The 13,815-nt window shown below is 40.0% G+C and overlaps 1 pseudogene; it reads right to left on the bottom strand.

Moving 5' to 3' along the window:
- Nucleotides 1-4,968: 4,968 nt before the first annotated feature.
- Nucleotides 4,969-6,392, bottom strand: LOC143664628 (zinc finger protein 550-like; annotated as a pseudogene).
- Between the last annotated feature and the right edge of the window lie 7,423 nt (nt 6,393-13,815).

The following is a 13,815-nucleotide window of genomic DNA, read 5'->3' as shown; positions in this document are numbered from 1 at the left end:
AGACCTGGGTGCAGGTGTCCAGGTTGCCGGTCCACGCGTGGCCCCACCCCTCACTTTCCAGGAAGGGGGTATTGATGGTCTTCCGGACAGTCGCCCAGTTTGGGGACGCTCTGCCCTCAGCGTGCGATCGGCTGCCCTTCTTGTCCTTTTTGGATTTTAACCACATTTCACTATTTGGCAGCTTTTCTTCGGAATTAGAGACTGCCTGGCAGAGAAGATAAGGTTTCCTGTTTGTTTCTGGTTCTCTCCGGTGTTTTCACTTGGCCTTATGGAGGGAAGTTTGGTGGAAATGCACTCACGTTTCCCTTTCGACGGAAAGTCTTTACTTCATTTTTCTAACAGTAACAGCAACAACAGTGCATAGTTTTGGATGCACCTTAAAAAAAGAAAAATCCTCCGATGAAAGAATGTTAGGCTTTCTTTCCCTCTAATTGTTTGCTCTCACAAATAATGCTACAATAAAAATTCTTGTACATTTTCTAAAAAGTTTTACTGGCGGACATAGTTTTGCCGATAAGAGATCACAAATTGCCCTCTCAAAACTTTATACCAATTTACATTCCCACCGGCAGTGTTTGAGAATGCTTGCTTCCCCTACCCACCCCACCACCACCCCCCACCCCGGGTCAAATGTTCTCAAACTTTCTCAAAGTTTTGAAAAATCAATGTATGGAAAATTGTGTTTCACCATTCCTTTAGTTTTCCATTCGTTAATAACTGAACATGTTTTTGATTGTTTTTCTTTACAGATTTTCTTTTTTAAAAAAACTTTTTTATTTGGTAATATATATGTGTTTGTATATAACATAACACTCCTTTGTTTTTATTCAAAGAAGTTGTGGGTTTACAGAAAAATCATGTGTAAAATACAGGATTCCCATACGCCACCCTATTACTAACACTTGCAATGGTGTGGTAATTCCATGGTTAAAGGACTACTGCAAATTTTTTAGTGAATTATAAAAGAACTTTAAGAATTTATTGGCTCACACAGTCTTTGTATGATTGCTCAAATTTGGTTTGAAGTTCTATTAAAATAAGCGATTCCAAATATTCCAATATTTCAAAACTTAGTGAACTATTTTTTGCTTTTCATATCAGTAGTTTTCCTTTTCACTTTCTTAGATCTTTAGCTTCTTTAATCGGTACTTCATACTGTTTAGTATACAATTCCTCTATGTTTTTATTAGATTTATACCTAATTATTTGACTTTCTCCAGTGATTGTAAATGGTATTTGTGATGGTTAATTTCATGTATGAATTTGGCTAGTTTATGGTGTCTAGTTGTTTGTTCAAGCAAGCAAGTTATTTGTTTCTTAGATGGATATGCATCTAGAGTCAATTAATTGCATCCATGGCCTATTGCATCTACAGTCAACACAGAGATTGCCTTCAGCAATGAGAGGAGACTACTCATCCAATCACTGGAAGACCTTAAAGTGAGAACTAGGATTTCAGCAGTCAGAAAGATTTTCTGTCTGTGTTCAATCCAGTCAGCTTCTCCTGGGCACCTTCATCAAGTTTCCAAACTGTGCCCTGTCCTACAGAATTCAGACTTATCAATCCCCATAGTCATGTGAGCCAATTCCTATAATAAATCTCTCTCATATATATATATTTGTATAAGTATTACTACAATTTTTATTAAATGAAATGTTTATAAAATATAATAAATCTATTTATATAAATCTATCTATCTGTTTAATCTCCTGTCAGTTCTGTTTGTCTAGAGAACCCTGACTAATACAGTATTGTCTTTTTAATTTTGGCACCCACATATGCGTTGTTAGTATATAGAAGTAAAATTGATTTTTCTATGTTTATCTTTTATCATGAGCTTACTGAACTTACTTATTAGTTCTAGGAGGGGTTGATTTTTTTGGTTTTTGTTTTAAAATTTCTTGGGATTTCCAATGCAAACAATCATGTCATCTGCAAATAGGGACAATTGATTTATTTCCAATCTATATGCCTTTTATTTCCTTTTTTACCTTATTACACTGGGCAGAATTTCCAGTACTATGTGGATTAACAGTGATGAGAACACATATCCTTGCCTCGATCCCAATCTTAGGGAAAAAGGATTCAGTTTTCGTCGTTAAGTATAATGTTAGTTGTAGGTTTATTGTAGATGCTTTTTCTCAAGTTTCCCTCTATTTCTATTTTTCTGAGAGTTTTGTCATGAAAAGGTATAGATTTTTTCCAAATGCTTTTTATTCATCAATTGATATTATTATGTGTTTTTCTTTAGCATGTTAACATAATGGTTTGCAGTGATGTTTTGAATATTGAACTAGTCTCGTATTCCCTGGGATAAATCCCACTTGGTTATGACTATAATTCTTTCTAAACAGTGTTGAATTATTTTTGCTAACATTTTGTTAAGGATTTTTGCACCTATATTCATGAGGGATATCGGTCTGTAGTTTCCTTTTTTATGAATTGTCTTTGGCTGGCTTTTGTATCGGGGTAATACTATCTTCTTAAAATGATTCGAGAAGCGTTTCCTCCTCTTCTATTTTCTAAAGAGGTTGCATAGAATTGTTAAATATTTTTAAAGTTTGGCAGAATTCTCTAGGGAAACCATTCAGGCCTTGAGATTTGTTTTGGGGGAGTGTGTTAATGATAACTTAAATTTCCTTAGTAGTTATAGGGCTATTCAAATTATCTATGTAATATTTAGTGACTTGTGTGTTTTTTGAAGAATTGATCCATTCTGTCTAAGTTGTCAAAGTTATGTACATAGAGTTATTTGAAGTATTCTTTTAGTGATATCCCCTGTTTAATTCCTAACACTGGTAATTGTTACCTTCTTCCCTCTTTTCTTTGTCACTCTTGCTAGAGGTTCATCAATTTTGTTACTCTTTCCAAAGAATCCACTGCTTCATTCATTTTTTGTATTGCTTTTCTGATTCAATTTCATTGATTTCTACTATGACTTTATTTCCTTTCTTCTGTTTGCTTTGAGTTTAGTTTGCTCTTCTTTTCCTAGTTTCCTGAAGTTGGAGCTTTAGATATAAGACTTTCTTTTTTCTAATGTATGCATTTAGTGCTGTTATTAATTTCCCTACTAGTGCTGCTGTAGTTGTGTCCAACAAATTTTGATATGTTGTATTTTCATTTTCATCTAATTTAAAGTAATTTTAATGTCTCTTGAGACATTGGTTATTTCAAAATGTGCTGTTTAGAAATGTAAAAAAAATAAGGACAAAAATAAGTAAATAATGGGGAGGTAAGGAGTAAAAACATATTGGGTAGATTGCCACACTAGTGGTCAGTGAAAGGGCAGGGTAAGGGGTAAAAATTTTCTTTTTATTTTATTTTTTCTGGAGTGATGCAAATGATCTAAAAATGCTCGTGATGACAATACACAACTATGATGATATTGTGAGCCATTGATTGCGTACTTTGGAAGGACTGTGTGGTCCTTCAATAAAAATAGATATTTTAAAATATGTTGTTTAGTTTCCAAGCATTTGGGGATTTTCCTCTCATTCTGCTACTGATTTCTATTTTTATTCCATTGTGGTCAGAGAAGGCACTCCACAGGATTTCAATTCTTTAAAATTTTCTGAGGTTTGTTTTATGTCCCAGGATAGGGTCTGTCTTGGTGTATGTTCTTTGGTGCTGGGAAAGTATGTGTATTCTTCTGTGGTTGGATGGAGTGGTTTATAAACGTGAGTTAGATCCTGTTGTTTTATGTCATTGTGGAGTTCTTCTATATCCTCACGGATTTTCCATCTAGTTTTATCAATCATTGAAAGAGGAATAGTGAGGTCTCCTGCTATAATTGTGGATTTGTCATTCTATCAGTTTTTGCTTCTCATATTTCTGTTATTTGTTTACTATTCTAATAGTTAGAATTGTTAACTCTTCTATCTGTCCCTCCTGTCCTTGGTAATTTTCATTGCTCCGAAATATACTTTATTGGGTATTAATTAAAGCACTACAGCTTTCTTTTTTGTTGTTGTTGTGATTTGTTTTTAATAAAAACCAAGCTTTTAATAATCCTAAATGGCACAGTAAAATATGGTTATCCATAGGTGGTCCTCTCTCCTTAGCTATAAAATAGGAAATAAGTGTCACACGATGGCATTTTCAGTACTCTATTTTCTTATGGATTCAAATACTTCATGACTCAAGCCTTCATATTTCTCATAAAGAATTATGCTCCTCATGGCTAAAGATATTTGGAACAAAGAAGACGTACAGTAAATGTCTGTTTAAACTTTAATCGTCCAATTCCCTAGAGACATGATAGGAGTGTATATAAAAGTCAAAGAAAGGTATTGAGACTCTTTCATGAAAACATCTGCTTTTGATTCTCTTTTTCTTCTATACCATCTCCTCCTCCTCTCTCTCTTTAAAAAAAAAAATATTCCTGAGTTGGCTTTCCAGTATAAATCAAGTAGAGATTGGTGGCTGGAGGTGTTCATAGGTTCATAATAACCAGGGTCTATGTCTCTGTATGCTTTCTCACAAGTAAACCGAAGCCCAAGTGGGGTTAGATTCTAATGTGACTCTAGATGACAAGTCATGATCCATCAGAGAAGGCTTTCTTACAGTGACAACACTTACTGACTGCAGTCTGAATTCTCAGATGGCAAATAAGATTTTTCATTTTGCTATAGATTGTCTTTAGTAGTTATATTCAGAAATTTCCTCGGTATGAATTCATTGATGTTGCTGGAAACTGGCCCACTGATAAAGGGCCTCTCCACATTTCTTGCCAGTATAAATCCTGTGAAGTTCCTTGAGGGCTGAGCTGAGGCTGAAGGTTTTCTTACATTCACTGCAATGTGACTCCTCACACGGTTAGTTAAGAAAGAGCTGTGACAAAAGGCTTTCTCACAGTCTCTGCACTCAGAAGGGCCGGCAAGAGTGTGAATCCTATTATGAAAGACAAAAAAAAAAAAAAGAGTGGCAGATGAGGGCCTTGCCGCATCACTGCACTCACAGGGCTTTCCTCAAGTGTGAACCTGATTGTGTTGTTTGAGGTGTGACCTGGGTCCGAAAACCTTCCCACGTTCCATGCACTTGTAAGGTTTCTCCCCAGTATGGGTGACAGAGTGTTGAATGAAGTTTGCTCTTTGGTGAAAAGCTTTCCCACACTGGATGGATTCAGAGGGCTTCTCTCCAGTGTGAATCCGCTGGTGCTGCGTGAGTTCTGAGCTGCATCTGAAGACTTCCCACACTCACTGCAATCATAAGGCTTCTCTCCAGCGTGGATCCTGGAGTGCTGAATTAGGTGTTCCCTATTGCTGAAGGCTTTCTCACATTCTTTGCATTCAAAGGATTCTTCTCCAGCGTGGGTCCTATTATGGCGAAAAAAGTAGAGCAGTGGGCAAAGGCCATTTTGTATTCAGTGCACTCACAGGGCTTCTCACCAGTGTGAATTGGAAGGTGCTGCCTGAAGAATGGTCCGTGTTTGAAGGTCTTCCCACACTCGGTGCACTTGTATGGCCTCTCCAGTATGGGTAACACAGTGCCAAATGAGGGTTGAACTTTGGCTAAAGACCATCCCACACTCATTGCATTCATAGGGCTTCATTCCAGTGGGAATCCGCTGATGTCGAACAAGGTTCCAGTCCTGTTAAAACCTTTCCTGCATTCCTTGCATTCATCGGGGCTTTTCCCTTGGTCGCTCATGGAGTCTTTACCTGGTCCATGTGAGTCACAGTCAGGAAGAATATCTCCTGGAAGGACTTGCTCCTGTAATACCCCTGAGGGCAGAATATTATCTCTTCCCAAACCATCCTCCTCAAGGCTCATCTTCCCAGGATGAGTATCCTTGTGAGAGTCTGTCTCTGGCTTTACGTGCCTCTTCTGCATTTCCAAAAGCTCTTTCTGATCCCTGGCTCACCCCAACCTGGAGTCCCTTGAAGATTCCAGAGTTAGGCTTCCCTGGAACATGACTTCCTTTGACAAGACCAACTGAGAAGGGGTTGGTTCTCTGGTCTGACATTTTTCTCTATCATCCAGACAGGAGCTTTGGGAGAGGTGTCTCTTCACCACCCATAGTTCCTGGCCATGCTACAGTAGATGGATCAAGTTTGGTTTGGGAACCAGATTCTCTGATGTTGACACAGGGAGACCAGGCAGGAGATGGATCCAGAAAACTGCAGCGCCAATGGGGAGGAGGGCAGGTGGTCCCCATGGCCCTCCTGACCAGCCACGAATCAAAACCGAGGCTGCAGCTGCCTCACGCAGGAGAGAAGTGCAACCTTACCCAGTGAGGCCAGGAGCCTGCAGGTCTTCCAGCATCACCTCCCGGTACAGGGTCCTCCAGGCCAGGTCCAGCTGGCCCCAATCCTCCTGGGTGAAGATCATGGCCACCGTCCTTCAAGGTCACCAGCACAGGAGCCCTGCCCAGCAGCGCTGCCACGCCCATGGCCCGGGTAGGGAGGCGGGGGCTGCCACAGGTCCTACCAGGGTGGGGGGTGGGGGTGGGGTGGCAGGCCCCATGCCCCAGGCCGCTCTCTGCCTGCGCCCACCGAGCCGTGGACCAACCTGCTAAGCCCCAAGCCTAACGCCCGCTGCTTTCTTTTAATTAATGCTTGCATGATATATCTTTTTCCATTCTTTCACTTTCAACCTGCCCAATATATTTGAAGTGAGTTTACTGTTGATAGCATATAGTTGGGTCATGTTTTAATCCATTCTGCCAACCTCTATCTTTTAATTGGTGTACTTAAACTATCTGCATTTAATGCAATTACTGATAGGTTAGGGCTCAAGTCAGCCATTTTGTGTGTGTGTGTGTGTGTGTGTGTATGTTTGGCTTGTTCTTTCTGTTTTTCATTTCTGTCTTTGTTTTTCTGTGGGTTACTTGAACATTTTTCAGAATTGCGTTTGTATTTATCTGTAGTGTTTTTATTGTGTCTCTTTGTATAGCTTTTTTATAGTCTAGGTACTAATTATATACATAGCTTATCACAGTCTACTGGTATTGTCATTTTACCAGTTTGAGTGAAATATAAACACCTTACCTCTCTGTACATCTCTCACTCTCCTCATTTATAATGAAATTTTCTTAACTATTTCCTCTATAAACATTTAGAATCATACTAGTGTTATAATTTTTGCTTCAACAAACATAATTTAGAAAACTCAAGAGAAAATCTATTGTATTTACCCATATTTTACTTACTATGTTCTTTCTTCCTTCCTGATGCTCTAAGGTGTTTTCTTTTATCATTACTTTTCTGTTTAGAGATTTTTGTTAAGCCATTCTTTCAGGGTAGGTCTGGTGATGATGTATTATCTTATTTTTCCTTTCTTCCCTTGATGTGAGAGTGCCTTGATTTTTCCTTCATTTTTTTTTTAATTCCACGGACAGATATGCTTTATTTTAACATCTGAATAAATATGAGTTAATATTAATTCATAATATTATTCATAACTAATAATAACAACAGGGATGTTTTCCTTTCTAGAGGCTTTAGGGAACAAATCAGTTCTTTGCCTTTACCAGCTTCTAGAGGCCATCCACATTCCTTGTTTCATTGCCCCCTTTCTCCATCTTCAAAGCCAGCACGGATGCATCGCTTTGACCCTATTTTTGTAGTCACATTTCTCTCTGACTCTTCTGCTTCCCATTTTCCACTTTTAAGGACACTTGTGATTACAGAGGACCAACCCAGATAATCGAGGATAATCTCTTTATTTGAGGATTAGCAACCCTAATTCCATCTGCAACTTTCTCTTTTGCCATATACCATAGCATAGTCACATATTCCAGGAATTAAGACATGACCATCTTTGGGGGTGGGGGCCATTATTCTACCTACCACCATATCATTTCTTACTCTCTACTTCCAATTTTTTTTCCAAAGTTTGACTCTGAAGTATCCTGATGTGGATTTCTTTGGGTTTATCCTATCTGAGATTTGAGCAACTTGTCAAACCTATAACTGTAAGGGATCAGGAGCTCGACCCCAGACGAGTGGAAAATCCCTCCCCAGGCCCATGAAGAACACCCGGTAATGGGGCCAGGATGTGGGAATCACACAATCCTGTTTTTGCAAAAGCTAATAGCACTCTTTGCTTCTGTAGATAAGCTTGCTTGCTTACAGCTGTAAAACCAGGATGTGGGTCTGTGAAACTACCGCCACTTCTCTGCTTCTGTGAATAAGCTTGCAGTTTCAGCCTTTATAAGCCCACCCTGCAAGCCCCACCGTGCTGCTCTCTGAATACCTCCTTCTTGGGATTTCTGAGGCAGTCGCCGGCCGGCTAATAAAGACTCCAAATTGGCTTACAGTTTTGGAATCTGTGGTCTCTCTTTCGGTGCACCCCACAACATTTGGAGGCCCCAGCGAGATAATCCCTAACGGGACATCTGGTGACCACAGGTCCTGGGGACTGCCCCCGGAGCTGAGGTTCAGCCTAGGGGAAGGCCTCGGAGAGACGTTCCTCCACCCCAGGCAAGGACCAGAGACCGGGCCGGTCCTACACGACCCTCCAAAATTATACAAAATCTGGTATCTGGTGGAGTCGTCTGTTTCTGAAAACCTCACCGGTGAGTACAGGTCTGTTACAGGATCCAGTGGGGGACCTCTGGAAAGCTGGACGCAGCATTACTTCCGCGGTCAGGTCCCAGAGCAAGACGTTGCCCGGGGCTTCTGGTTAAGAATCAATTAAGGGTAAGGCTATTGTGTGTCTTGGTTTAGTTTGTCCCTTCTCTCATCTGTTGGTCTCGCCGCATTCTGTGTCGTTCTTGCCATAATTGCCGTGGGTCAGTCAAGCTCACCTGTCTGTACTCCCCTTCAATGTATTCTGAAAAATTTTCAGGAATTTCAGCAGAAGGCCGGAGACTACGCAGCCCCTGTCAACGCCTTCAACCTGGAGAAATTCTGCTCACGAGAGGGGCCAACTTTTGGTTCTGGGTGACCTTTTGAGGGAACCACAGACCTATCTATAGCTTGTAGAGTCCAAAGGACGATTTTTAGTGATCCAGGCCACTCTGACCAAATCCCCATACAGGGAATAACGGGAAAGACAAAGTCTTACCCACGGACAAAATCTAAAATCACTAACCTTGGGGAAGAAACTGTCACCCACTCATTTCTTGTGATGCCAGAGTGTCCATACCCCCTTTTGGGAAGGGACCCTCTCCAAAAATTACAGGCCATTATCTCTTTCAAAAACGATTCAGCCGGACTTCCTGGAAGATGGCGGCTTAGTAAGACGCGCGGATCTTAGTTTCTTCTCCAGGACACCTACTAGGGGAGTAGAAACGATACAGAAAGCGCCCAAAGCCACAACAGAGATAAAAAAGACAGCGTACCCCATCCTGGAACGGCTGGCTGGCTGAGAGAAGCAGCTCGGGTGAGATCGCCGAGGCGCGCGGGCCTTACCGGGCGGGGTGGCAAGCGGCCGGAGTTACTCCCTTCCCCCTTCCCGGGCCGGCTGGGAGAATTGGAGAGGCGGTCCCCTGAAACCAGGGCGGCTGGCGCCCACACCACGCGCAGCCCCCGGACCAACTGAGAGAATTGGATCGGAAACCCCCAGGCCGCGGAGAACGGTGACGGGTGGGGGAGGCCCCTTCCAAACCCGTGACTCCCGGGGAACGTGCACTCTCTCGGGCGGGCCGCTGCCGCTGGCGCCCTCCCGCCACGCTTGTTGCCCAGGGCCGACTAGGAAATTCGGACGGGCTCTTTCCCTGGCTGCGGCGACCAGCAACCCTCCCTGCGTTCGGACCCCGGGCCGGCTCAAGCCGCTTCGGCTAGCGAACCCCCAGGACGGCGAGAGTTTTCCAAAGTTTAAGGTCCCACAGCATCTTTTACTGGTGGGACCCGCAGACAAACATGTGCCACGAGCGCCACCTACTGAGCAGGATAAGAAAAACAGAACCCAGAGATTTCACAGAAAAATATTACAACCTTGCTGGGTCCAACACCAAGAGAAATCTGAATAAATGCCCAGACGCCAGCAGCAGAAGATAACTGTCCACGCTCAAAAGATTGAGAATATGGCTCAGTCAAAGGAACAAACCAATAGCTCAAATGAGACACAAGAGCTGAGACAACTAATGCTGAATATACGAACAGAAATGGAAAACCTCTTCAAAAATGAAATCGATAAATTGAGGGAGGACATGAAGAGGACATGGGCTGAACATAAAGAAGAAATAGAAAAACTGAAAAAACAAATCGCAGAACTTATGGAAGTGAAGGATAAAGTAGCAAACATAGAAAAAATAATGGATAGCTACAATGATAGATTTAAAGAGACAGAAGATAGAATTAGTGATTTGGAGGATGGAACATCTGAATTCCAAAAAGAAACAGAAACTATAGGGAAAAGAATGGAAAAATTTGAACAGGGTATCAGGGAACTCAAGGACAATATGAACCGCACAAATATACGTGTTGTGGGTGTCCCAGAAGGAGAAGAGAAGGGAAAAGGAGGAGAAAAACTAATGGAAGAAATTATCACTGAAAATTTCCCAACTCTTATGAAAGACCTAAAATTACAGATCCAAGAAGTGCAGCGCACCCCAAAGAGATTAGACCTAAATAGGCGTTCTCCAAGACACTTACTAGTTAGAATGTCAGAGGTCAAAGAGAAAGAGAAGATCTTGAAAGCAGCAAGAGAAAAACAATCCATTACATACAAGGGAAACCCAATAAGACTTTGTGTAGATTTCTCAGCAGAAACCATGGAAGCTAGAAGACAGTGGGATGATATATTTAAAATACTAAAAGAGAAAAACTGCCAACCAAGACTCCTATATCCAGCAAAATTATCCTTCAAAAATGAGGGAGAAATTAAAACATTCTCAGACAAAAAGTCACTGAAAGAATTTGTGACCAAGAGACCAGCTCTGCAAGAAATACTAAAGGGAGCACTAGAGTCAGATACAAAAAGACAGAAGAGAGAGATATGGAAAAGAGTGTATAAAGAAGGAAAATCAGATATGATATATATAATACAAAAGGCAAAATGTTAGAGGAAAATATTATCCAAACAGTAATAACACTAAATGTCAATGGACTGAATTCCCCAATCAAAAGACATAGATTGGCAGAATGGATTAAAAAACAGGATCCTTCGATATGCTGTCTACAGGAAACACATCTTAGACCCAAAGATAAACATAGGTTGAAAGTGAAAGGTTGGGAAAAGATATTTCATGCAAATAACAACCAGAAAAGAGCAGGAGTGGCTATACTAATATCCAACAAATTAGACTTCAAATGTAAAACAGTTAAAAGAGACAAAGAAGGACACTATATACTAATAAAAGGAACAATTAAACAAGAAGACATAACAATCATAAATATTTACGCACCGAATCAGAATGCCCCAAAATACGTGAGGAATATACTGCAAACACTGAAAAGGGAAATAGACTCATATACCATAATAGTTGGAGACTTCAACTCACCACTCTCATCAAGGGACAGAACATCTAGACAGAGGATCAACAAAGAAATAGAGAATCTGAATATTACTATAAATGAACTAGACTTAATAGACATTTATAGGACATTACATCCCACAACAGCAGGATACACCTTTTTCTCAAGTGCTCATGGATCATTCTCAAAGATAGACCATATGCTGGGCCACAAAGCAAGTCTTAACAAATTTAAAAAGATTGAAATCTTACACAACACTTTCTCGGACCATAAAGGAATGATGTTGGAAATCAATAATAGGCAGAGTGCCAGAAAATTCACAAATACGTGGAGGCTCAACAACACACTCCTAAACAACGACTGGGTCAAAGAAGAAATTGCAAGGGAAATTAGCAAATACCTCGAGGCGAATGAAAATGAAAACACAACATATCAAAACTTATGGGACGCAGCAAAGGCAGTGCTAAGAGGGAAATTTATTGCTCTAAATGCCTATATCAGAAAAGAAGAAAAGGCAAAAATTCAGGAATTAACTATCCATTTGGAAGAACTGGAGAAAGAACAGCAAGCTAACCCCAAAGCAAGCAAAAGGAAAGAAATAACAAAGATTAGAGCACAAATAAATGAAATTGAAAACATGAAAACAATAGAGAAAATCAATAAGGCCAGAAGTTGGTTCTATGAGAAAATCAATAAGATTGATGGGCCCTTAGCAAGATTGACAAAAAGAAGAAGAGAGAGGATGCAAATAAATAAGATCAGAAATGGAAGAGGAGACATAACTACTGACCTCACAGAAATAAAGGAGGTAATAACAGGATACTATGAACAACTTTACGCTAATAAATACAACAATTTAGAGGAAATGGACGGGTTCCTGGAAAGACATGAACAACCAACTTTGACTCAAGAAGACATAGATGACCTCAATAAACCAATCACAAGTAAAGAAATTGAATTAGTCATTCAAAAGCTTCCTAAAAAGAAAAGTCCAGGACCAGATGGCTTCACATGTGAATTCTACCAAATGTTCCAGAAAGAATTAGTACCAATTCTCTTCAAACTCTTCAAAAAAATCGAAGTGGAGGGAAAACTACCTAATTCATTCTATGAAGCCAACATCACCCTCATACCAAAACCAGGCAAAGATATTACAAAAAAAGAAAACTACAGACCAATCTCTCTAATGAATACAGATGCAAAAATCCTCAATAAAATTCTAGCAAATCGTATCCAACAACACATTAAAAGAATTATACATCATGACCAAGTAGGATTCATCCCAGGTATGCAAGGATGGTTCAACATAAGAAAATCAATTAATGTAATACACCATATCAACAAATCAAAGCAGAAAAATCACATGATCATCTCAATTGATGCAGAGAAGGCATTCGACAAGATTCAACATCCTTTCCTGTTGAAAACACTTCAAAAGATAGGAATACAAGGGAACTTCCTTAAAATGATAGAGGGAATATATGAAAAACCCACAGCTAATATCATCCTCAATGGGGAAAAATTGAAAACTTTCCCCCTAAGATCAGGAACAAGACAAGGATGTCCACTATCACCACTATTATTCAACATTGTGTTGGAGGTTCTAGCCAGAGCAATTAGACAAGAAAAAGAAATACAAGGCATCAAAATTGGAAAGGAAGAAGTAAAACTATCACTGTTTGCAGACGATATGATACTATACGTCGAAAACCCGGAAAAATCCACAACAAAACTACTAGAGCTAATAAATGAGTACAGCAAAGTAGCAGGTTACAAGATCAACATTCAAAAATCTGTAGCATTTCTATACACTAGTAATGAACAAGCTGAGGGGGAAATCAAGAAACGAATCCCATTTACAATTGCAACTAAAAGAATAAAATACCTAGGAATAAATTTAACTAAAGAGACAAAAAACCTATATAACGAAAACTACAAAAAACTGCTAAAAGAAATCACAGAAGACCTAAATAGATGGAAGGGCATACCGTGTTCATGGATTGGAAGACTAAATATAGTTAAGATGTCAATCCTACCTAAATTGATTTACAGATTCAATGCAATACCAATCAAAATCCCAACAACTTATTTTTCAGAAATAGAAAAACCAATAAGCAAATTTATCTGGAAGGGCAGGGTGCCCCGAATTGCTAAAAACATCTTGAGGAAAAAAAACGAAGCTGGAGGTCTCGTGCTGCCTGACTTTAAGGCATATTATGAAGCCACAGTGGTCAAAACAGCATGGTATTGGCATAAAGATAGATATATCGACCAATGGAATCGAATAGAGTGCTCAGATATAGACCCTCTCATCTATGGACATTTGATCTTTGATAAGGCAGTCAAGCCAACTCACCTGGGACAGAGCAGTCTCTTCAATAAATGGTGCCTAGAGAACTGGATATCCATATGCAAAAGAATGAAAGAAGACCCATCTCTCACACCCTATAC

The sequence above is a fragment of the Tamandua tetradactyla genome, chromosome 20 (assembly GCF_023851605.1).
Source record: "Tamandua tetradactyla isolate mTamTet1 chromosome 20, mTamTet1.pri, whole genome shotgun sequence".
Taxonomy (NCBI): domain Eukaryota; kingdom Metazoa; phylum Chordata; class Mammalia; order Pilosa; family Myrmecophagidae; genus Tamandua; species Tamandua tetradactyla.
The sequence above is the reverse complement of the archived record's forward strand: the minus strand, read 5'-3'. Positions and strand labels throughout refer to the sequence as shown.